General features: G+C 40.1%; 1 protein-coding gene and 1 pseudogene across 5 annotated transcripts in view; one reads left to right on the forward strand and one right to left on the reverse strand.

The window, feature by feature from the left end:
• The window catches only part of LOC135220035 (WD repeat-containing protein 37-like), a 53,641-nt pseudogene extending 31,273 nt beyond the window's left edge, over positions 1 to 22,368 (reverse strand).
• The window catches only part of LOC135219151 (WD repeat-containing protein 37-like), a 280,381-nt gene that overhangs the window by 237,694 nt on the left and 18,727 nt on the right, over positions 1 to 23,960 (forward strand). The window lies entirely within an intron of this gene.

Here is a 23,960-nt window from a genome sequence, read left to right on the forward strand (position 1 = left end):
CACACAATAGTACAAGGAAGGTTACTTTGGGTAGCAATGCCTCATACAAACACTGGAGGGAGGGATAAATCTATGAAGGTTATGATGCTGTGGATGACTCCAAAGGTACATGTTCCCTTCCCAATAGTAACACATGACCTACCAAGATACTGATCCCCAATAAGAATAGTACATTTCAAAACATAATAGTACTATTTTTAAAGCCCAAAGATGAGGGAAGGCATGTGACGTTTTATAGTAAGCTCTCATGCTAACCTGACAGCCAAAAACACTAGATCTTCAAAATTTGTTTTGTCCAGTGACCTCATGTCAAGAAGTCTTGAATTCTGAAGGAGAATGGAATTCCTAAGTTTGTTGTAAACAAAGCTTTGACTACCCTCATGGGACAAAGAGGTTCCTTGCTCCCAGAGGAGAGGACAGTAAGTAAAGCAAAACTAGAAAAAAAAAAAAAATTAGGAGCAAGAGAAAAAATTGCAGTTATTGCAACAAAATCTGGGCCAAAGGAGATTTTCATACATTTACTCTCAGAGTGGGTCACATTTACAGATATTGCAAGGAGGTCAATGACAAGCTTTGTAGATGTCAGCGATGATTCAAAGAGAGGTTCATGGAGGGGCCAAGTTTCTCAATGCTAAGTCAAATCCAAGCAAAGTGGCTTCACAAAGCCCTTGGAACAGACTAACCAAAAGGCTTAATCAAGTCTGCAATGTTTGTCCAGCACTCTCATCCAGACTGCAATGAAAGGAAACAAGAAAAGAGCTGCTATGTGGTCCTCTGTATTCAGAAAATTTCTTCTATTAAGGAAATGAAAAAAGACTGCTACTGCTGGAATAGAGGTGTTCAATTTCATCGGATAATAATTCTTGCTCACCACCAAACTTGGTCAACTTTTCATGAAAAAGAACATGTGAAAAGATGCTCTTAGGATATGTGCTGGAAAACCATCATTCATGAAATTTAATTAATCCAACAAATCACGGAGTTTATGAAGTGCACCATTCCAGAAGTTTTTCTTCCAAGGTGGAAGAACCCTGGGCTTCTTGATGAATATATATTAGGGACTTGTGCCTTGTGATAAGGCGCCCTATGAGGTAATGTTAGACTAGCGATAATCTATACGCTAAGTCGGTTGGTATTGCACTTCCATCTTCAATGGAGTGTCTGGGGTATTGTAGATCACTTACGAAAGTCTGGTATTATCTTTTACGACGATGTGTAATGCGTTAAAACTCATGGTTCGGCGAGGAGGTTCCTTGTAGAAAAACACAAGGTTATAAAAAATAGGTATATTCTTCTGAAGTTTTACATGATGAGATCAGGTATGATCGTACAAGTCTTTTATGACGATAGCTTGATCGCTTCTGCCAATGATGATGGCTAATACCTATTCCTCTCCATGATAAGCTTAGGTAAAGAGGTACAGGTCTTCTAATGACGATAGCTAACTCTGTTCTGCCTGTCTACCATCTCTGTTACAAGTTATGAAGGAACAGACAGTAGTTCGAACATATGAACATACTATCAGATGACATAGTTTCATACGAACACACAATCAAATGAGACACGCTACAGATCACGTAGGCCGTTGGAACTTATAGGTCGGGGTAGTTGTCTCAAGCAGGGAAGCGTTAGACTAATGTTTATAAAAACAATTGAATGACTACAGGTGACGGCATGTTATCTTAGCTTACATACTTTATTGTATACTTCACATCTTTAGCGTCTCTAGTCTGATCACATTCCTGCAAGCAATCTGGTTGACCTCTTTAGTTTTAGACTTTTATATTAAATATGGACTCAACATTCCATATTTTTTATTATGTAAACACTTACATATATCCATACGGTTGGTGAGCCATGCTAGGATCTAAGTGGAGCAAGTAGAATCACCGCATTGTTCGAGTTTACAATTTCACTGAGACTTGCCTGATCCAGCAGAATGTGAGAAAGGCATCAAAATTGGTTGATGACTGCACTATCATGTCCCTCTCCCTGGCAACTGTATCTAGCAGGGGAGAGCATTATTCAGCACTTCAGAATTCACTGATAATGTGAACAGATTGATGAGCGGGACCCCAAAACCACCACACCCAAGCAAAGGTCAATGCTCATCAACTAATTTCAGAAGTCAATGATGCAGCCAATTCCTGTTTTCTGCAAACTGAATCGCATCCTTTGCCAAAAAGTAGGGGCAGATTCCTTTGTGGATGTGATGAGAGGAGTAATATTCATCAAATACCCCTATTTCAATTCTGGGTCTCCAATGTTGCCTATATCTTAGGAGAGACTCTCAGTGTGTACAGCTTAAGTTTCATGGCAAACTCTCATCAAGTATTGGAGCTTTGGAAGTATTACATATAGGGATCAATGTTGAAGACAATATCACCACCAAGTGGACTAGTCCAGTCTTGAAGTCCACTCATGCTTATGGCCTTTTCCTCGATCCTATAAGAGGCATCCATCATTGCCTTACCTTACAGACCTTACAGTTCGTTCGGGTTGCCCCAGGTCCCTCAGTGTGAGGCACCTCTAATGTCTACCAGAGAGTTGCTAGTACATCTTCCGGTATATTTTGCATCTTCCAATCTTGGATGGTCTGGGATGCAGTTTAGATATTTGTCGAGCTTATTCTTAAACACATCTACGCTCACTCCTGATATATTCCTCAGATGAGCTGGCAACGCATTGAATAGACGCTGCATTATCGATGCTGGTGCGTAGTGGATTAATGTCCTGTGTGCTTTCCTTGATTTTTTCCTAGTATTGTTTTGGGCACTATTAATCTACCTCTGCTTGCTCTTTCTGATATTTTTAGTTCCATGATATTTTCTGTTATTCCTTCTATCTGTTTCCATGCCTGAATTATCATGTAGCGTTCTCTTCTCCTTTCTAGACTATATAATTTTAAGGATTGTAGTCTTTCCCAGTAGTCAAGGTCCTTAACTTCTTCTATTCTAGCTGTAAAGGACATTTGTACTCTCTATTTGTGCAATATCCTTTTGATAGTGTGGGTACCATATCATATTGCAATATTCAAGTGACTACGAACATATGTTTTATAAAGCATAATCATGTGTTCAGCTTTTCTGTTTTGAAGTGCCGTAACAACATTCCCATTTTTGCTTTACATTTTGCCAAAAGAATTGCTATTTGTTCATTGCATAACATGTTCCTATTCATCATCACACCAAGGTCTTTAACTCCTTCCTTATTTGTGATTGTCTCATTATTAGGTCCCCTATATGCATATAGCTTTCCTTCTCTGTCTCCATAATTTATTGATTCAAATTTATCAGAGTTAAATACCATCCTATTTTCCTCTGCCCAATCATATACTTTGTTAAGGTCTCTTTGTAGAGTGTTCCTATCTTCATCACAAGTAATTTCTCTACTTATTCTTGTGTCATCAGCGAAACTACTCACTACCGAATCCTTAACATTACTGTCTATGTCTTCAATCATAATAACAAACAGTATTGCACCTAACACCGTACCTTGTGGCACACCGGATATTACCTTGGTTTCATCCGATTTCTCATCGTTTGCAATAACTATCTGTTTTTCTGTTGTGTAAAAATTCTTTTAACCAACTTCCTACTTTATCTACGATATTGTGTTTTCTAATTTTCTTTGCTAATATATTATGGTCTACTTTGTCAAAAGCTTTTGCAAAGTCTAGATAAACCACATCTGTTTCATTTCCGCTTTTCATATTTTTGAATATGTTCTCACGGTGGACTAACAGTTGGGTTTGTGTACTTTTTCCAGGGTACGAAACCATGTGTCCTATATTAAACAAATTATTTTTTATTTAAATGTTTCATAATATTTTTTCTTCATTACCCTTTCATACACTTTCATAATATGTGATGTTAGACTCACAGGCCTATAATTACTTGCCTCTAGTCTTGATCCACTTTTGAAAGTAGGGGTGATATATGCTAATTTGTGCTCATCATAAATCTTGCCTGTATCTACACTTTGTCTTAATAATATTGCAAGTGGCTTTGCGATAGAATGAACTACTTTCTTTAACAATATAGCAGGGATTCCATCAGGCCCTGCAGCAGCTCCATTTTTAATTTCATTAATTGCCTGCACAATATCAGCTTCATTAATTTCTATGTCAGCTAAATATTCACTATTTTCGTCCCTTACTTCTATATCATTATCTTCATTATCTATTCTAGGGGTGAATTCTCTCTTATATCGTTCTGCCAGTATGTTTGCAAATTTCTTTTTTTTTCATTCGTTAATCTCCCTTCAATTCTCAGAGGGCCTATTTCTATTCTTCTTTTATTCATCTTCTTCGCATATGAGTATAATAGACCAAGGTCTCAAAGAGTCCAGGATTATGAACTTCCCTGTCAATGCATCAGCAGAGGATTCAACCCTCCAAGATCTTAGCATCCAACAGACAGATGCAGACCATCCAACAGGTGTTTTGTAAATATTTCAAGGGATGAGACAGCCAAAGTGAGAGTAAACATGAACTCAGGGATCTATTAACCGCCACGCTTTGAGCAGAAACTAGGACGTCACAACTATCACAAACACAGGTACATGGAGTTGTTATAAATCACTGCCACATCCTACATTGTGACACTACATCTTCCTCTCTCAAGAGATGTAGTTATCTGGATTCTGTCAAACTATCTAATTTCTTCTTTGAATGCTCAACTACACACAATACATCATGAAAATACTTGGGGACTTGGTTCTTGTTCCCAAGAGCTTCCTTAGATCCAACAGGCCTTTGAAAAGGCAAGGACTCTCAACTGCCTCACTTCCTGCCTAAATTATGGATTCTGGTTCAATACGATTGATAAGTTTTCTAACAACCAATGAAGTTTTTACATGTAACATACTTTTCAATCAATTACTAAAGTGCCACCCTCCTTTTCCCTTATCCTCACTTTATCCAATCTAAGAGCTAAGTAGTTCCTACCAGTTGACAGTTCACAAGTGTATATGTGCAGACAGTCACTCATAGCTTTCCCGCTTCTTTCATCTTTAAGACTTCAGAATGGGCATTTCTAGGAAAACTGTGATTGTAATTTCAACTCAATATGAGTAAACAATTTGTATGGAAATCCCTCAAATGCACAAACAATGGAAATGGAGATAAACTAAATTTAGTACATGCTTATGTGATTAGACAACAATGAATTAAATAATTAACTAATATAACCATTCCCATAGGATATTAATGCTTTGTTACCAACAGGGCAGTAAACGAAAAGTGATGCTATTACCTATTAGGAACATAGTGACCTGAGAGGCATATGCACAGTGCTGCCGATCAGCAAAAATATTTTAAAATCAGGATGGAGCATCTGGGAAATAGTGTGCTGACCACAAACTTGGGCTGAATTATGAATCGTGGGTTTACTGTGAAGCAAAACTAAGTAATACCAGCTAAACACTTTCTGCATGGCACCAGAGAAATAACAACGGGGGGGGGGGGGGGGGGAATTTGCTACATAGGGTAAAGCAAATTATTTTAATGAGGGTGTAATAATACTTGTACATGACTTGTATGTAAAATAAAAGCCAGTTTTGACATAGGAAAAACTTATTCCTGGTAGCTGCTGTGAGTCCTCGAAGGAGTTACTCTTATGATCCTTGAGAGGCTCCATAAGATAGACCAACCAAGTGTTCAAAGCTTTTTCTTCTAGCTGATCTGGCCAGTATAGTGCACGTTGACACTGAAAAAGTAAGACTCAAGGCAAGAGGGCTCTTTCTCCTGTCTACAGTGGCTGCCTAGGTTCCATTCCTATTAATCAACCTGCAGATACAGCAACAGTGTACTGCATGCTGTTCATTACTGGGCCGACAATGTAACTCGCATCAGACCAACTCTCATTACAGGGAGTCCCCAGTTATCAGCAGACTCAGTTAATGGCAGTCCGGTTTGATGACGCTTGTCTGGCACCATAAAATTGGTGATTTATGGCGGCCTAAGAGGCCAAGCTTTGGTTATCAGATAATTGAGTTATGGTGTCATAACATACCTAACAGAAGCTGCATTAACCGGTTTTCAGCGCCATTAACTGAAAGTTGGTGACGTAAGTGCCATAAATCGCAGCATTTCGGTTAATGAATCAAACAAAAACTTCTTTCAGTTTTCTTCTGAAGATTGAAAAAGAAACCCACAAAATCACTGTGTATAATGTGTTTATTTATGAGTATCTACACTTTATTTTACTCCACACTCGAGTACTTCCAGGCCCTATCTGTGGCCCATTTTCAAGAGATGTGTAGGCTGTTAGCCTAGATCAAGGCCCAGCAATCTTCTGGAACTTCTTGTTGAGCTGTCATTTATGTGATGGCTGTTATGGTTTCCTTGAGAGTTGCTAATCCCCTCTTGTCGCTCTGATATCCAGAGCTGATGGTCAATGGGGTTAACCCTTGTGGTGAGTGAGTGGTCACCAAAAGTCAGTTAATGGCAGTTTTCACTTATCAGCACCCTGCGAGAATGGAACCCCACCAATAACCTGGGACTGCCTGTATTCTTTTTCAATCCATACAAGATAATTATTCACCCAAATCACATGGCTTTTCACCAGGGAAAGTGGAAGCATTTGATGACTCACAGCACCTACCAAAAATAGGTTTTTCCTAAGTCAAAACCTGTTTTTTGATAGCGTAGCCACTGTCTGTCCTCAAAGAAGCTTACCAAAGAAATTGACTGGCAACACAATGGCTATGCTCTTAAAATTCAATCCCAAAAATCCAGGTAAAATTTTTGGTCCATGATTAAGCCACAAGTCATAAACCACATCCTTTATTCCAGATACCCATAGGGTTTGGCAACAAAAAACATAAAACAAACACAAATTTACAATGATTAAGATGTAGTTCTGCAGTAACTTACCTAAATGTGCTGGGTTTGGTCACAGTATTGTTGCACCTTTCCCCGTGATATCTTAGCATACCCACCCGATCAAGATGACCCCCGGTTTTCTGCTGTAGCACCTATGGAGTCAAAACTTACTGTACCAACTACTGACACACAGTGTAATTAGATTTGTTCGAGCTCATGGCATATATTTTAGGAACTTTGTGCTGATGACCACCCTGTACGCTAGAAGACTTCTTCAAAGAAATATTTCCAAAGAAAACTAATGATGAGCTTACTTTTTGAATGTCATACAACTTAGGTAAAGGATTGGGATATGCCTTTTTAATAAGGGGATCCACAACTATTCTCAGCTCATGTAGAGGGAATGGTTTGTTGTGCTAGAGTGTATGAAAAACGGACTTTCTGCGATATTGTCTGTGACCTCTAGGTAAAGGAAAACTAAAGAACTTTATTTGGCAAATTGAGGCCCTTGTCAGAACAATGGCCAGGAGACAGTAATAAATGACTGTTAGCTGTATGAGTAATGTAGTGTTGTTCCCACCTAAGAGAGCCCAAATCACTATTGCAAGCTCCTGATGCCAAGCAGTAAAGAGGATTGCTTTTTACAGCATATATGTCATGGTTGTAATGGACCGAATTGAGGGGTTGAAAAAAGCCTAAGCACCATATTCAGGGACCCAGGAATGAGAAGCCTTGCAGCAGGTCATTGCAATGTAAAATACCTGAGAAGGGAAGCAACAATTTCTGCGTTAGAATCAATTCCAATCCATAAAGGAAGGGTTCAACAAATGCCACATTGTATGCCATGATTGTTAAAACAGCAAGGCACTTGTATTCAAAAGGATATATAAGAAAATGTAGAAGTATTTCAGCAAAGACCTCAAGGACTCTAGGCATGAATATAACCTAACCATACTTTCACACGGACTATTACGTATTGTCGAAGAGACGATGTCTGTAGTTTCTGCACTAGGTACCTAGCACTTTGGGTGGGTAATTTTCACGGTAAACAAGATTTTGAAACTCCACAAGTAAAGGTCTCAGTTCAGCAAGGAGGACACGTAAACAACTTTCCTCCTTTCTGTATGGGATAGAATAGCAGCTGATAATAAAATTGAGTTCTTTGCTTGTTGCCTGGTCTATCTTATGGAACCCCTCAAGGACCAAATGAGTACGTAACTCTTTTGAGGGTGGCTATGCTATTAAAAATGAATATTATACCAAGACTTATTCTTTAAAACTTACTCTGTGTGACCTTGGAAGACTGAAACAGAATGGATTGGCTCCCTGAAATCCCAAAGCCGGAAGGTAGTATCCTTACTTGCTGTGACAACCAATCGCTGCATTGGATGCGAACAACAGTGTGTTAACTCCTGGTCATGCCCTGCATAGATATGATATAAAGACATGTAAAACAAAACTGGAAAGTTAAGGGCATAAAGCTGTGTTAACTACCATAATCATTTACTAATCAAAAGCCACACACTGAAAATGCTAAGGCACTTAACCCTCTTATGCCGACTGGACGTATTTTACGTCAACATTTTTTGTCTCTCGTGTGCCGACTGGACGTATTTTACGTCGACTTACAAAAGTTTTTTTTAAAATTCACGGAAAAATACTTATAGGCCTACCAGCCTAAAACTTTTGAATCACGCGCCTTGGGGGATGCTGGGAGTTCACGGATCAAGGTGTTGTTTTGTTTACAATCGTTACGCAGGCGCGCAAGCGCGAATTTCTTTCTTGCCGCACTAAAAAGTATCTGTGACACATCTCGGAAATTATTTCGTCACTTTGACATAATTTTTGTACCATTGTAAATTAGCCGTTACATGAAGTATTATATATGAAAATGTGCGCATTTTTATGTAGAATACAACAATAAAATACTCATGATTGTAGCTTTTATCAGTTTTGAGATATTTTCATATAAATAACGATAATTGCCAAAATTTCAACCTTCGTCAACTTTGACTCTACTGAAATGGTCGAAAAACGCAATTGTAAGCTAAAACGCTTATATTCTAGTAATATTCAATTATTTACCTTAATTTTGCAACTAATTGGAAATCTCTAGCACAATATTTCGATTTATGGTGAATTTATGAAAAAACTTTTTCCTTACGTCCGCGCGGTAACTCTTCCGAAAAAAATCATACATGCGATTGTGGTAATGTTTGCACCATTTTAAAATTAGCCGTTATATAAAGTTTTATATATGGAAATGTGCGCAATTTCATGCACAATACAACTAAAACAACCCATGGTTGTAGCTTTTATCAGTTTTGAGATATTTTCATATAAATAACGATAATTGCCAAAATTTCAACCTTCGGTCAACTTTGACTCTACCGAAATGGTCGAAAAACGCAATTGTAAGCTAAAACGCTTATATTCTAGTAATATTCAAGCATTTACCTTAATTTTGCAACAAATTGGAAGTCTCTAGCACAATATTTCGATTTATGGTGAATTTATGAAAAAATAACATTTTCTTTACGTCCGCGCGGTAACACTTCCGAAAAAATCATACGTGCGATTGTGGTAATGTTTGCACCATTTTAAATTAGCCGTTACATAAAGTTTTATATATGAAAATGTGCACAATTTCATGTAGAATACAACTAAAAATGATTGAAGGTTGTAGCTTTTCTCATTTTTGAAATATTTGCATATAAATAACGATAAATAGAAAAAAACCACGTTCGGTCAACTTTGACTCTACCGAAATGGTCGAAAAACGCAATTGTAAGCTAAAACTCTCACAGTCTAGTAATATTCAGTCATTTATCTTCATCTTGAAACAAATTTGAAGTCTCTAGCAAAATATTTAGATTTATGGTGAATTTATAAAAAAATCTTTCCTTCCCTCCGCGCGCGGATTCTCCGCCACAAATCTCCGAAATACGTACGTCCCATTCTCGGAATATTTGCTCCATTTCATATTAGGCATTTCATAGATTTTTATATATGAAAATGTGCGCAATTTCATGTAGAATAAAACTAAAAATATTTGAAGGTTGTAGCTTTTCTTATTTCCGAAATAATTGCATATAAAAAATATATATATAAAAAAATTTGACATTCGGTCAACTTTAACTCGTCAGATATGGTCAAAAACTGCAATTGTAAGCTAATGCTCTTACAGTATAGTAACATTCAATCATTTTTCTTCATTTTGAAAGAAATTGGAAGTCTCTAGGACAATATTTAGATTTATGGTGAATTTTTGAAAAAAATATTTGTTTACGTCCACGCGTTACGAATTCATGCATTATTTTGTGATAATATTTTTTCTGTGTTGCTTTTATCGTTTTACAATGTGTTATATACCAAAAGGATCGCAATTTAGTGTACATTACAACGAAAAAAAGTAACTTGTTACCTTTAACCGTTTTGCGCACAGCGCGATTTGAATACAATTATATATGAAATTTCGTTTTTGCGCTATCATATATCGCATTATTTATATATGATAATGATAATTTTTTTCATTTCTGATGGTTGCATACTAAACTTCAGGCAATGACAAAACAAGGAGCCAAAAATGAACTCTTAATCTTGAAAACTAAGCGCGCTATGATTTTTTGAAAAAAATATTTTTTCCGCTTCCGCGCTTACTCCGAAACCCCTCCGGCACACGGGAGACAAATTTTTATTTACCGCTCCGGCGTAAGAGGGTTAAGAAAATCTAAACCACAAATTACTATAACTGAGGGATACAGTCTTAAGAATCAAAAGTAGAGATAACATAACATTAAGAAACTTAAAAAATTTGTTGATTGCATAAATATACTTCTTAATTTGCTTTCAAAACTTGTTGATTAGTTAAGATCTTCACATAAGAAAATGCCCTGGGTCAAGTGTCCTATTCATAAAATATCAAAAGGTCAATATGAAATACTCTACAATCCAATGATGGTTTTGATCCAGCCTCATTTATTGCTACTGGATTCCTTTCTCCATGTAGTTTGCCAATTATAAGAAACTTAATATTGTTATATTTGAAGCTTTACTTGCTTTATCGACATCATAAATTTCCTAACTGTCAACATGAACAATGAGCCAGCATATAAGATTTCTACTAACATCATTTAACTTGCAAGTTTAAAGCTTCTTGTTGCAACGAAAATCTAGACATAAATTCTTGTAGGATACTATAGATTCTAGTCACTTAAAATTACAATTGTGGTAGTATAATTTTAGTAACCTCAAGTGCTAATCATATTTCAAAAATTTCTACTGAGAACACAAAAGCAATGCTACATAAACAAAACTGGTTTCTTTTACTTGACAATACAGAAGCAAATTCCACACCTGATATACATTTGGAGTTATCTATAACATATATAAGGGGGAACCTTTGCACTGAATATTTTTTTCTGGGACATGAATAATATTTGGACTCTGTGGACCGTCTACAGATGAAGGAATTCTACTGCAGAAGATGAACAATTGAATTTTCATTGCACCTCACATAAGTACCAGGTCTCACAACAAAAGCCATTAAACCTTTGCCTCTTTCAACTTGCAAAGGAATGTCAGGAACATATCAAATACCCCTGTTCATAATTTCTGTCCTTCCTTTGACTTGCTTCATCTACTCCTGATAATACTATTCCTTTAAACGGCAATAATACACGATGAAAAATTATAAAGCACTAATGCTTCTCCCATAGTTGACAAAAGCATCAGGAAGTCACAAAAAATTTCAGGAAAATTCATGGGGAATCCATAAAATATCAAGAATATCCACTGGCAATTGAAGTGCTAAGCAAATCCATTCATCAACCTCAGAAAAAACAATCTATAATAGTATCCAAACTTACCAATCAGTTGTGAGAGCAATTCTCCTGTATGGGCATCATATAGATTAGCCGTTCTGTCCCATGCTGCAGTGATGGCTTGGTCTCCACCAGGTAGCCAATCAGCTGCAATGACCACACTGGTGTGACCTGTCAACTCTCTAAGAGGGGTTCTGAGTGAGGCTGCCCCTCCTCCGTCACTGAGACGTCCTCCTCCTCCAATACCGCCACCGTCATCTTCATCTTCTCGGTCACTACCATCGACCTCATCCTCAGAAGAATGCACTCTCTGATTGGGTTAAACAGAAATCTATGAATACCATACTGTTCAGTCGCACAGTGCTTTTATTAATTTCCGAATTGTTTGGCAATTCCCTGAAAGCAGTCAACTAGTGGAAGATCTAAAAGCTACGGTGCTTCTTCTGTTGGTGCAAAGTTAAACATGCTAATCACTTGCTAATCAAAAGCCAAAGCTAAGAGCAAGAAAATACTCAATGTGAACTGCTCATGTATCTGATTTTCATTCTGAAACAAAAGTGCAAATTTTCCCGAAGAAGTTGTTCCCTAAATGGATAAAACAACTACATACTAAGTACTAACTATAAGTACTATATACTATAAGTATTGTATACTATAAGTACTATATAAATTAATTCTGTCTGGATGTTTTCATCACAGCTGATTCAAAATCATCCAAAAAGTATTTACATTTACTACTTATAATTTTTCTCACCCCTGACCATCTGGGACCTATGATCAATTCCAAAATGCAGTGGGCAAACATGACAGATTCTTTTTTGGAGAATTCTGTCCGATTCACTTTGTGTCAAGCAAAATGCTTAATGTAAGTTACAGATGATGGGGTGCTCTTAGTGTTTTTCAAAATAATTCTAATAAAAGAAAGACTGAATTCTTAGATTACGATGGTGCTCACACCTGCTGTAAACTCATCTAACTGCTAAAGAACACCAAAAGAAAACTGAACATCTCAGTATGTGAGCATCCACAAGAATACTTAACCAAACTCAAACCACACTTTTCTAAATAGAGATATATCTAAATGTACAAGAATGATGAGAATGTTTCATAAAAAGACATGCAAAGTTTCTCATAAAAACAAAAGTGTATTTCATTATAAAAGAACAATCATTAACAATACAATAGTATCTTGAAGCAGATTTTTGTTGCCAAAGGCAATGATTACTTAAGACCAGAAACGTACCAGCTGATCTGGAGTAATGGCTGCCTGCCAAATGTGAGCTGATGTGATCACCACTTGCTGAAGAATCAGATCTTGTGATGGATGAAACTTGACAAGGAATTTACTGAACCGCTATGACCTGTGTACTGGAGCAAATTACGCCCTCCATCTATACCCCAAATGCAAGCTGTCTGATCTGAAAGGAAATAATGTATCAGATAGATTACATTCTCACTAGAAAAGGAACAACATTATAGTATACTGGAAATGTCATCCACCAGTGCTTTACTTACACCAACAGCAGTTGTTATCTCAACGTAACACAATGGCTCGAAATTCTAATGTCTAATAAAAATTGTGGCAACTATTTACAAATAATTCACCTCAGGGACAAGTCAAGAAGATATAGTCTAACTTAGAACATGAGAGATTAAAGATACCCAAGATGAGAATCAATGAGTGATATGCCTAACAATGGAGATCATAAAATAATATTACATATACCAAACATGTAAAGAAAAAATTTTAAAAAATTGTATACTGGATTCATAACATGAACTTCATACTTCAATTATATTAAGAGAAAAGATACTTTCCTACCTTGAAAAAAGAAGAAATTAAAAATTCAAGAAGCTGAAATTATACACGATTTTATTTGTAATAAGTAAAAAGTACAGTCTTTATGTTTAGTGTATCATATAACTCCAAGGCTACTTGTATAAATTACAGTCAGTAACACTGCCCAACTTCATATGAAAAAAACCCTTATCAGTCAATAAATATCTGTGAAATTCATCAATTAAAGGGACAAAATTGCATTACCTAATATTATAAATGAAACAGGTAATAAATGGTGAAAATTAACCTTTATATGTCACTTACTGTACCTATGCTTAACAAAAACAAAGTACTTTCTATTATATCATCTGTTCAAAGACTAGGGAAAAATATACAAAATTTGACAACCAGTTAATAAGGGGAATATTACCTTCTCTTTAATATTATAAATTATTATATAATATATGGGAAACAAAAATGAATTTTCATTATTAAAATGAAGTTTTATTGTATACTTACCGAACAATTATAGAGCCGTGATTTCCACGAGGCGCGGAGGATACTAAATTCAAATTTAGCGCGTCGGCGTCGCCAACACTGGTGGTGATGACGTCATCTCCCTCCACTCGCGGGGAGAACCAGGTACAACTGCCCAGGTGAATCCAATTCTTTCTGCCCGTCCGTCCACCTAAGGGGAGGAGGTGGGTATAATCATAATTGTTCGGTAAGTATACAATAAAACTTCATTTTAATAAAAATGAAAATTTCATTTTTATTGTAGTGTCTTACCGAACAATTATAGAGCTGATTACACTTTATGGGAAGGTGGGATTCAGTGGACCACTAGTATTTTTAAATGGTTACATTTATTGCAATACCAGTAAACACTCAAGGTGTCTGTTGTACCTTACCTTGTAGAGAGCTACAAGCAGACTGTTACTGGCCTCTGGTCGGTGCTATTCTTACTATTGTAGAGGAATTGGAATTTGACCAAAGTTAGCCTCTACAGGAGTGGAATCCTTCCGTAGTTCAAGCGAGTCAAGGCTGACTGACGGAGGATAGTAACAACAAAGATTGCCCTTGCCCTGGGCTAAGACCAGAAATTCAATCATACAAAACATTTGTCACAACACCAGATTTAAAAACATATATACCCAACCATTGTAAAATCTGACCTAACAGACTGGTGAGTATCCAGGTACTCAGTACCCCCAGCTTCCCTTGAACTCGACAACCTATTCAAGGTGAAAAGTTAGCATAGAGGTGACGACCCCTGTGCCGTTTCTCCCAACACCATGCCAGAAACCGCCACCGGGAGGACCTAACGTTTTACAATTTCTCGAAAACCGTTTCTATCTCTTTGAGATAATGACTCGCAAAAACCGAATTCGATCTCCAGAACGTGCTCTGAAGATCGAAGCTAAAGATAAATTCTTTCTGAATGCTAAAGAAGTTGCCACTGCTCTAACCTCGTGAGCTTTAACTCTCAGAACGGAAAGATTGTCGTTCTCGGACTGCGAGTGAGCTTCCCTGATAAGCTCTCTAATAAAGAACGATATAGCATTCTTAAGAGATAGAGGACGAGAGGGATTTTGAACCGAGGTCCAGAGCTTAGAAGATTGTCCTCTAATACCCTTAGTGGCAAACAGATACTGCTTAATAGCCCTGACTGGACATAAGAGCCTTTCTTCCTCCTCATGTCCAAACCAAAATCAGATAAGTTCCTTACCACAAAACTCCTCGGCCATGGATTAGAAGGATTCATAATTTTGGCTAGAAAGGTCAAAGATACCGAAAATACGGCATTGCCTTGAGAAAAACCGACTCTTTTGTCTATAGCGTGCAATTCGCTGACACGCTTAGCAGAAGCTAGTGCAATAAGGAAGAGTGGCCTTCTTAGATCAAGTTCCTGAGTGAAGCCGACTTCAAAGGCTCAAACGGTGGCCCATGAGGAACTTAAGCACCACATCTAAGTTCCAAGCCACTGTATCTTGCGGGAGCTTAGTGGTTTCGAAAGACCTAATGAGGTCCGACAGATCTGAATTGGAGGAAATATCCAAACCTCGATGTCGAAAAACCGAAGAGAGCATGGCTCTATATCCTCTGATCGTCGAAGGAGCCAGTTTCTTAGAGTTCCTAAGAAATAGAAGAAAATCTGCTATTTCTGTTAAAGAGGTCGCAGAAGTAGAGACTTTAGCACTTCTACACCACTCTCTGAAGATTCTCCACTTCCCTTGATAGAGTTTGTTAGAAGACTCTCTCCTACAACGAGCGATAGCTTCTGCAGCTCTTCTTGAAAATCCTTTCGCTCTGACAAGATTCCGGACCAGTCTGAACCCTGTCAGAGCTAGAGCGGACAAGTTTTTGGTGGAACCTCTTGAAGTGAGGTTGTTTGAGAAGCCACTTCTCTGGAGGAAGAAGTCTGGGGAAGTCTACTAACAACTGGAGAAGGTCGGGAACCACTCTTTCCTGGGCCAAAAGGGAGCGATTAACGTCAGTGTTACATTGCGTGCGACATGAACTTGTTCAGCACCTCCTCTTATTAGACCGAACGGAGGGAAGCATAAGCCTTCCAGACCCGACCAATCCAACAGCATTGCGTCCACCGACCAAGCTAGAGGATCTGGGACTGGAGAACAAAAGAGAGGAAGACGGTTGTTCCTTGATGCGCAAACAGGTCTATTTGACGGTCGTCCCCAAAGGCGCCAAAGTTTCTGACAAATCTTGTTGCCAAAGTCCACTCCAGAGGTAACACTTGCTGTTGACGACTTAAAACTCGTCCCGCCAGGGAAGTTCATCTTTCCCGGAACAAATCTCGGGACTAGCTGAACCTTCGCCTTTCGTTTGACCACAGGAGATCCTTGGCTACTTCGTACAGAGAGAAAGACTGAGTCCCCCCCTGTTTCCGCACGTACGAGAGAGCCGTGGAGTTGTCGGAATGCACTGCCACTACTCGACCTTCTACTAAGCTCCGAACTGTCTGAGCCCCAAGAAAATTGCTAACAGTTCCTTTACATTTATGTGGAACTTCTCCTTCTCCGACCAAGCTCCTGAAGTCCGTTGATTTCCCAGTAGGTAGGGCTCCCCAACCTGTGTCCGATGCGTCGGAAAAGAACTGTAGGTTCGGGAGGATGGGTCGTAAATCTAACCCTTCTTCCAACCTTGCTCGAGAGAGCCACCACCTTAGGTCCTCTTTTATTTGATCTGTGAGAGGAAAGGTAATCGAGTCTGGTTGTGTCTTCCTGCACCAAGAGGCTCTCAGGAAAAACTGCAGAGGTCTCATGTGCAGTTTTCCCAACGTCACAAATTTCTCCACTGACGTCAATTTGCCCAGGAGCCTCATCCACTGATTGGCAGAACTTACCTTTTTTTGTCCAAGAACTCCTGAACTGTCTCCAGACAGCCTTGAACCCTCTTCGGGGACAGAAAAGCCGAAAAACTTGAGCATTCAGAATCATCCCAAATAAAGGATGCTCTGAGATGGAACCAACTGGACTTCTGTTTGTTGTTGACCAGAATTCCTAACTTTCTGGCAAGATCCAGAGTTGTTCCAAGGTCCTTCATGCACCGACTCTCTGATTCCGACCGGAGAAGCCAATCGTCCAGATAGAGGGAGATTTCTTACTCCTAATATGTGCAGCCAGCTTCCTATCGGGGATAGAACCCTGGTGAAAACTTGAGGAGCGGTCGCTAGTCCGAAGCAAAGCGCCCGAAACTGAAACACCTTGCCTTCGAACATGAACCTCAGGTACTTCGAGATTCGCGATGTATCGGAATGGTGAAAATAAGCGTCTTGATGTCCAGAGAGACCATCCAATCCCCCTGTCTGATGGACTCCAGAACCGACCGAGTGGTTCTCCATATGAAATTTTGTTTTCTGGACATGCAAGTTCAGGGCGCTCACATCCAAAACCGGCCTCCAGCCCCCTGATGACTTGGGAACTACAAAAAGGCGATTGTAAAGCCTGGAGGAAAATCCCCTTCTATCTGTTCTATCGCTTCTTTGAGAACAAGCGCTTCCACTTCTGCGGCTAGCGCCAGAAATTTGTCTGAGCCCGGAGAGTATGCCTGGAATGGAATTGGCACAGGTGAGAGCGAGGGAGGTGAAACGAGAGGAATACGATAGCCGAACTTGAGTACTTGCACTACCCAGGCTTCTGCTCCTCTTATTGTTTTCCCATTCCTCCCAAAACAGAGCCAGCCTGGCTCCCACTGGTGCATGAAGAACCGAGCTTTCATTTGGAAGGTCTGTTAACCTTGGCCGAGGCCTTAGACTGAGGTCGCAAATTCGACTTCGGCCGAAAGAAGCGCTTGGGTTTTCTCCCTCGAAAAGGCACTTGGGCCAGAGGAGAAACCGAAGGAACAGTCTCCACAGGAGCTTTAGGTCTCTTAGTAGACTGTGCCAGTAAATCCGAAGTAGATTTCTTATCTAGCGCAGACGCAATTGACAACACTACATCGTCTGGAAAGAGGTTATCTTTCACAAAAAGGAGCGAACAAGAGAGCAGACTTCTGTGGGAAGTAACCCTTTTAGAAGCAAAGGAGCACCAAAGTTGCTTTTCTTAAGGGTACCAAAGGCGATGAGCGAAGCTAACTCATCACATCCATCCCTAATGATTTGTCCGCACAGGACAGAAACACCAATCCAATCCTCCGCTAACTCCTGAGAAAGAGAAGGACAGTCTTCGATCTTGGCCGCTAAAGCGCCAATAGTCCAATCAAGGAAGCTAAAGACTTCCAAAAGTTTAAATTGATTCTTTACAACGTGGTCCACTCCGGCGCTGTAAGAAACTTTCGCTGCGGCGAAAGCAGATCTTCTAGAGGAGTCGATTAAACTGGAGAAGTCTCCCTGGGAGGAGGCAGAAACTCGCCAGAGAAGGAGCTTCCCCAGTTACCATAAAACCTATACCTCTTACGAAGCAACTTAGAGGGAGGGTAAGCAAAAAGAGCATTGCCTAAGTCTCTTTTCATAGACATCCATTTCTCAGTCTCTTTCAACGAATGTCTAACCGCTTTAGATAGAACAAGTTTTGGGAGGAGAGGGTCTGAAGTTTCTCCTCATCAAAAAAGTCGAAGTTGGGGAGCGCGGAGCCGCTTTCTCAAAATAATCTGGGATAACGATACGCCAGAAGAAATCTAAGGAGACGAGGAATAACACGAGAGGTGATGTGAATCCATCCTCCTCTACTTCTTCTTCATTCTCCGATACCGCCGAAGAAGTAGACGGAACTACAACCCTGATCTGAAGGTTTCGAACCACCCTTGGACTCATTCATCCAGTTGGTTAACATCTCTAACTGCTTGCGCAAAGGCGCCAGAGACGAATCAAAAACAGTTAACGTAGGTTTGGAAGAGCCTAAATGTTCAGCAGGAGGCGAAAAAAACTACTTGCGCCTCGCTCGGAGCCGCCGAAATTCGAGGCGAAACAGGCACATCAGGCGTAACAGACGAAAAAGCGCCTAAAGAAAAACCCTTAGAACTGCTAGCTACAGCGCTAAAACCACAATCTCTACTAGTAGATGGAGCCGAAAAAGCACAGATGAGGCGACGAACGAGCCGCTAACGGCCGCGGTTGCAACCCTACTCTCAGGCTCCTTATACCGCTTGACTGGAGGAGGCGAAGAATCGGCGCCTGAACGCCTCTTTAAGGACGCGAAACGGGCGAATCTCGCCAAGAGCGCCACGCGACCGGAGACGAATCGCTTGAATCATTCGAAAGGCGTCTGACCGCAACACCTTTCCAACGCTTAACCGAGCCCGTTGAGGCGCAACAGGCTCAACAAGAGAGGCGCCTGTCTGTGGGCAAATCCCGATCGACTCCCTTGGACTTCCGGTATGTCTTCTCCCCGGTGCGGGGGAGCTGGACAGTGACCTTTGTCTAGGAGACGTGTCAGGACAGACAGACGCACCCTCAACTACACACTTACCTGAAGCCGCTTTCTCCAAAAACGTCTTAACTGAATTACCAAGTTGCAAAACCGTATTCGCTAGTACCGAAAATTTCTGATCTAACCTCGATTCCAGACTGGCAATGGTGTCGGAAGAAAGAAACTACACGGGAAGCCGGAGAAAGTGGGATTAGTAGGAGGAATAGGAGGTGTATTAAAGGAGACATAACAATTTGAGGAGAAACAGAAGGAACAGATGCATCGCAAGACGAAGCAGAGCTAAGTCTACTTTCCCTAAGCGCTGCTTTTCTAATTCTGTCTTTAGCTAATTTCTCCGAGTATGAACTAAAAAACTTCCATTGAGAATCAGTCCAATCACTACACTCGTTACATGTTTCGATCTGCAAGAACAAACCTGTCCCCTACACTTACACATTTAGTGTGAGAATCATACTCTAACTTGGATAATCTAGTTTTTACATCCTGAGATGCAAAACCTAACTCCCGACGGACTAGAATCCGACATGGCAACGCCTAAATAAAAAGCAAAATAATAACAACGCCAAAAAAGAGTACTTCACCAATTCCGAAGATCAAATCCACAATAAAAAAAGCGAAGCAAAGTCATCCAATCGCACCGACCACCGATGTTCACCGGACGCCGGCAGGAAAAGAATTGGATTCACCTGGGCAGTTGTTACCTGGTTCTCCTCCCGCGAGTGGAGGAGATGACGTCATCACCACCAGTGTTGGCGACGCCGACGCGCTAAATTTGAATTTAGTATCCTGCCGCTCGTGGAAATCACGGCTCTATAATTGTTCGGTAAGGACACTCACAAGAAAATGGTAATTTCAATGTTCTCAATTAAATAAAAAGATTTAAAACTGGTGGAGTGTTACAACACAAAGGAATCTCAGCTTCGAGTCTTGTGGAACTTATCGTTCAGGGTACCTGAGGGAAGATCCTCAAGCCTTCGGCTTTTACACTTCAGGGATAAGACCGATATTAGGACTGAAATTCATTGCAAATTCTTGCTATAGCAAAGAGCAAGTGAGCTAAAAGTTTTCCCTTTGATAATGATTAATCCCTCTAAAGACACTGTTATGGTGTCATAACGGCACATTCAATTACAATATGGTCCAAAACATTCAAAGAAGTAACAGATATAAAAATGCAGGAAAAACAAAAATATTATATAAACATTTTTACTACAGATGATCCATATAATCCTAAATAAGAGGCAACTTTCCCATAGGTGGATCATTATTATTATATTATCATTATTATTATAAAGTCCTCTTAACCAGACCACTGAGCTGAATGTCAGCTCTCATAGGGCTGGCCTGAAGGATTCGATTAAAAATGCCTGAAGCCAAGAACAGGGACCAAATACGCCATTCAGTATAAAGCTGAATAGATTAAAATTAAATTAAAAACTCCACAAAGTCAAATATTTTTATACTGGAACACACAAACAATATATACATTTATTCATGCTCCCATATATACACTCTAAAAAGTATCATATATTTTCCCAATTTTGCCACTCAGTAACAAAAAATGAGAAGTTGGACAAGCACAGAAAGAAAGGGAATTCCAAGAGAGGAGAAGAAGCTGCTGCAAGAACAGAAAAGTAGAAGGAAGAACAAAAAGGGAGAAAGAAAGGGAATTCCAAAAATGAAGGGAAGCAGCAGAAAGGGCAGAGATGACAGGAGAAAGCTCACCAAACTGGCTATGGTCAATGCTAGCATGCAGCTCCCAGCATCCTGTTCATTACACTCCACACTTAATAGCATAGGGCACACTCATCTGACCATGGAACAAATCCGAGGCAGAGGCCTGGCTTGACCACATAGAAAAGGTCCTGGAAAACTTCCAACCTCCTCCTGCCAAAGTAGCCCTCATCTTGGGAAAACACCTTGAAGGAAAGGGGGCCATCGCCTTCCAAGCCTTCCCCGTTCACAAGCAAAGAGATCTCGTTCACATAAAGGAGGCCATCATCAAAGCCTTCAAAATCACCCCCAACAGGTGGGGACAAAAATGGAGGAGCATGCCAAAGGAGTCCGGAAGACGTGTTCAGAATGGATGGCAAAGAAGATGCCTGCCCACCAGAGATGGACAAGGGCCTCCAACGCTGCCTCTGCGGAAAAGATCCTCAAACTTTTTCAGTTGGAGGATTTCCTGTCATATGCCCCTCCTGAGCTTGCTACTTACTTGGTGGCTAAGAATCCAAAATCAATTGTAGCGTGCTGTAAGTGGGCGGATAGCTGGGACACATCACACACTTACAGAGTTCATTAACAAGAAAATCTGCCCTGATGCTCCCTTCTTGCAACACTCAGATAATGCAGTGGCAAAATAATTAGCTGTGTAAGCCCGTGTGCGGGCATTGTAACAAAAAACCTGTGCACTCCTCAGAGCAGTGCCACTTAAGACCAGATCCTTCGCGGTTGACCCCTGCTTCCCCCTCAGAATGGAAATCACTAAAATAATCATAATAATGGCCATTGGCAGCGGAACAACCGGCCAAAGCCTGATTACAGCAGCAGCTTTTGTGACTCATACAAAGTGCATGGGCACACCTCTTCCTCGGCTCATTGCCCCAAAAGGGCTGCCGCTCTCGCCATTGCCATGGCAGTGACAGACCCGTCAACTCTAGGCCCCCCAGCTCAGGGCCCCAATTTTTTGTTGCACCTCCCAGAGGTCAGTATCCTGCCAACCAGGTCCGAACGTTCGATGACTCTGGTGCGCAGATATCAATAATTTGAGAGGCATAGATTAATTACAATTGAAAGCCTCAACCATGTTAGACTGCTCCTGCCCACTGTCTGGTTAAGGATCAAACAACCTCACTGTTCAAAAATATGTACTTTGGCGGTGGCTACAACATTCCCGGCAAGTATGATGTCTTGTTAAGACAAGATATTAAGCTTCCTATTTTTGAACAGCCTCAGGGCCCCGGCCCTCACCTCCCTCCAGATCAATCCTACAGTCCTCCGAGACCTACCTCTGCACAGCCAGTGCCACTCGACAGCATCCAGCAGTGCCATGCTCTGCCCTTAAGGGACTTTGAGCCATTTTTACTAATCCTCTTAATAAACCGCCAGGAAACAGCCAGCAAAAGACCCTGGAGTTGTTCACCCCTAAATTGGGAGCCCATAATCACCTCCCCTCTTCCCCTTCGTCAGCAAGCTAACCAGTCCGGGTGTAAGGACTCTATCGACTCTCAGTTGGCCGAAGAACGTCAGGGACAGAGTCGAGCAGCGTCAGACACGGGGGCAAATGTCACTGTTCTAACTGTAGCATCAATCAGAGCCAATGCTATCAGCTATCACGGCATCTCGCACGCGTCACCAAACTGACCTTGGAGAGTCTGAAGGAAGAAAGGTTGAGGACGCCGAGGATTTCAGAAACCTTGGAAGAACCCATAGGCTCCCTCTGCACTAGTGCCCTGGCACAGTGCCATATTCTTTTAGAGAAAATCTGGCCTTTCTCCATCCAGATGAGAGTGCCAGATTCTGCTACTTCCAATTGCTTCCTATTCCTCTTTTTGGACTGTTCCTATTTTGACTTCTCATATCTTCTTAATAATTTCCTTTCTTCTTTATTGTCACCTCTTGGGTACCCTTTTCCTACTGTATGCTCTGTTTAGGCAGAATGCTAGAATCACTTGCCAGCGATTCTAGCATTAAGAATTAGCATGTTATTTGGAACTACTATGATGGTATCCGTGAGCTTCCAGCAATGACCTTTAAAAGTCCCCCAAACTTCCCACAAATAAGTTGCCACCTTTGGCACTGTATCCATTTAAGGGAAACTAGAACACATTTATAGCCAGATGGAATGCTATATATTTATCTTAGCCTATTAACCCTCTTACGCCGATTGGACGTATTAAACGTCGAGTCAAAATGTCTCCCGTATGCCGATTGGACGTATCATACGTCGGCTCAAAAAAGTTTTTTTTAAAAATTCGCGGAAAAATACTTATAGGCCTACAGCCGAAAACTTTTGTATCACGCGCCTTGGGGGATGCTGGGAGTTCACGGATCAAGGCGTTGTTTTGTTTACAATCGCTACGCAGGCGCGCAAGCGCGAATTTCTTTCTTATCGCACTAAAAAGTATCAGTGACACATCTCGGAAATTATTTCGTCACTTTGACATAATTATTGCACCATTTTAAATTATCCTTTACATGAAGTATTATATATGAAAATGTGCGCAATTTCATGCACAATACAACTAAAAAATACTCATGATTGTAGCTTTTATCAATTTTGAAATATTTTCATATAAATAACGATAAGTGCAAAAATTACAACCTTCGGTCAAACTTTGACTCTACAGAAATGGTCGAGAAACGCAATTGTAAGCTAAAAATTCTTATATTATAGTAATATTCAATCATTTGCCTTCATTTTGCAACAAATTGGACGTCTCTAGCACAATATTTCGATTTATGGTGAATTTATGAAAAAAACTTTTTCCTTACGTTCGTGCGATAACTCTTCCGATAAATTTTTTCGTCGAGATTGTCCTAATGTTTGCCACCTTTTAAAATTTGCCGTTACATAAAGTTTTATATATGGAAATGTGCGCAATTTCATGCACAATACAAAAAAAAACAACCAATGGTTGTAG

Source organism: Macrobrachium nipponense, chromosome 1 (genome assembly GCF_015104395.2).
Source record: "Macrobrachium nipponense isolate FS-2020 chromosome 1, ASM1510439v2, whole genome shotgun sequence".
In the NCBI taxonomy this organism is placed as follows: Eukaryota; Metazoa; Arthropoda; class Malacostraca; order Decapoda; family Palaemonidae; genus Macrobrachium; species Macrobrachium nipponense.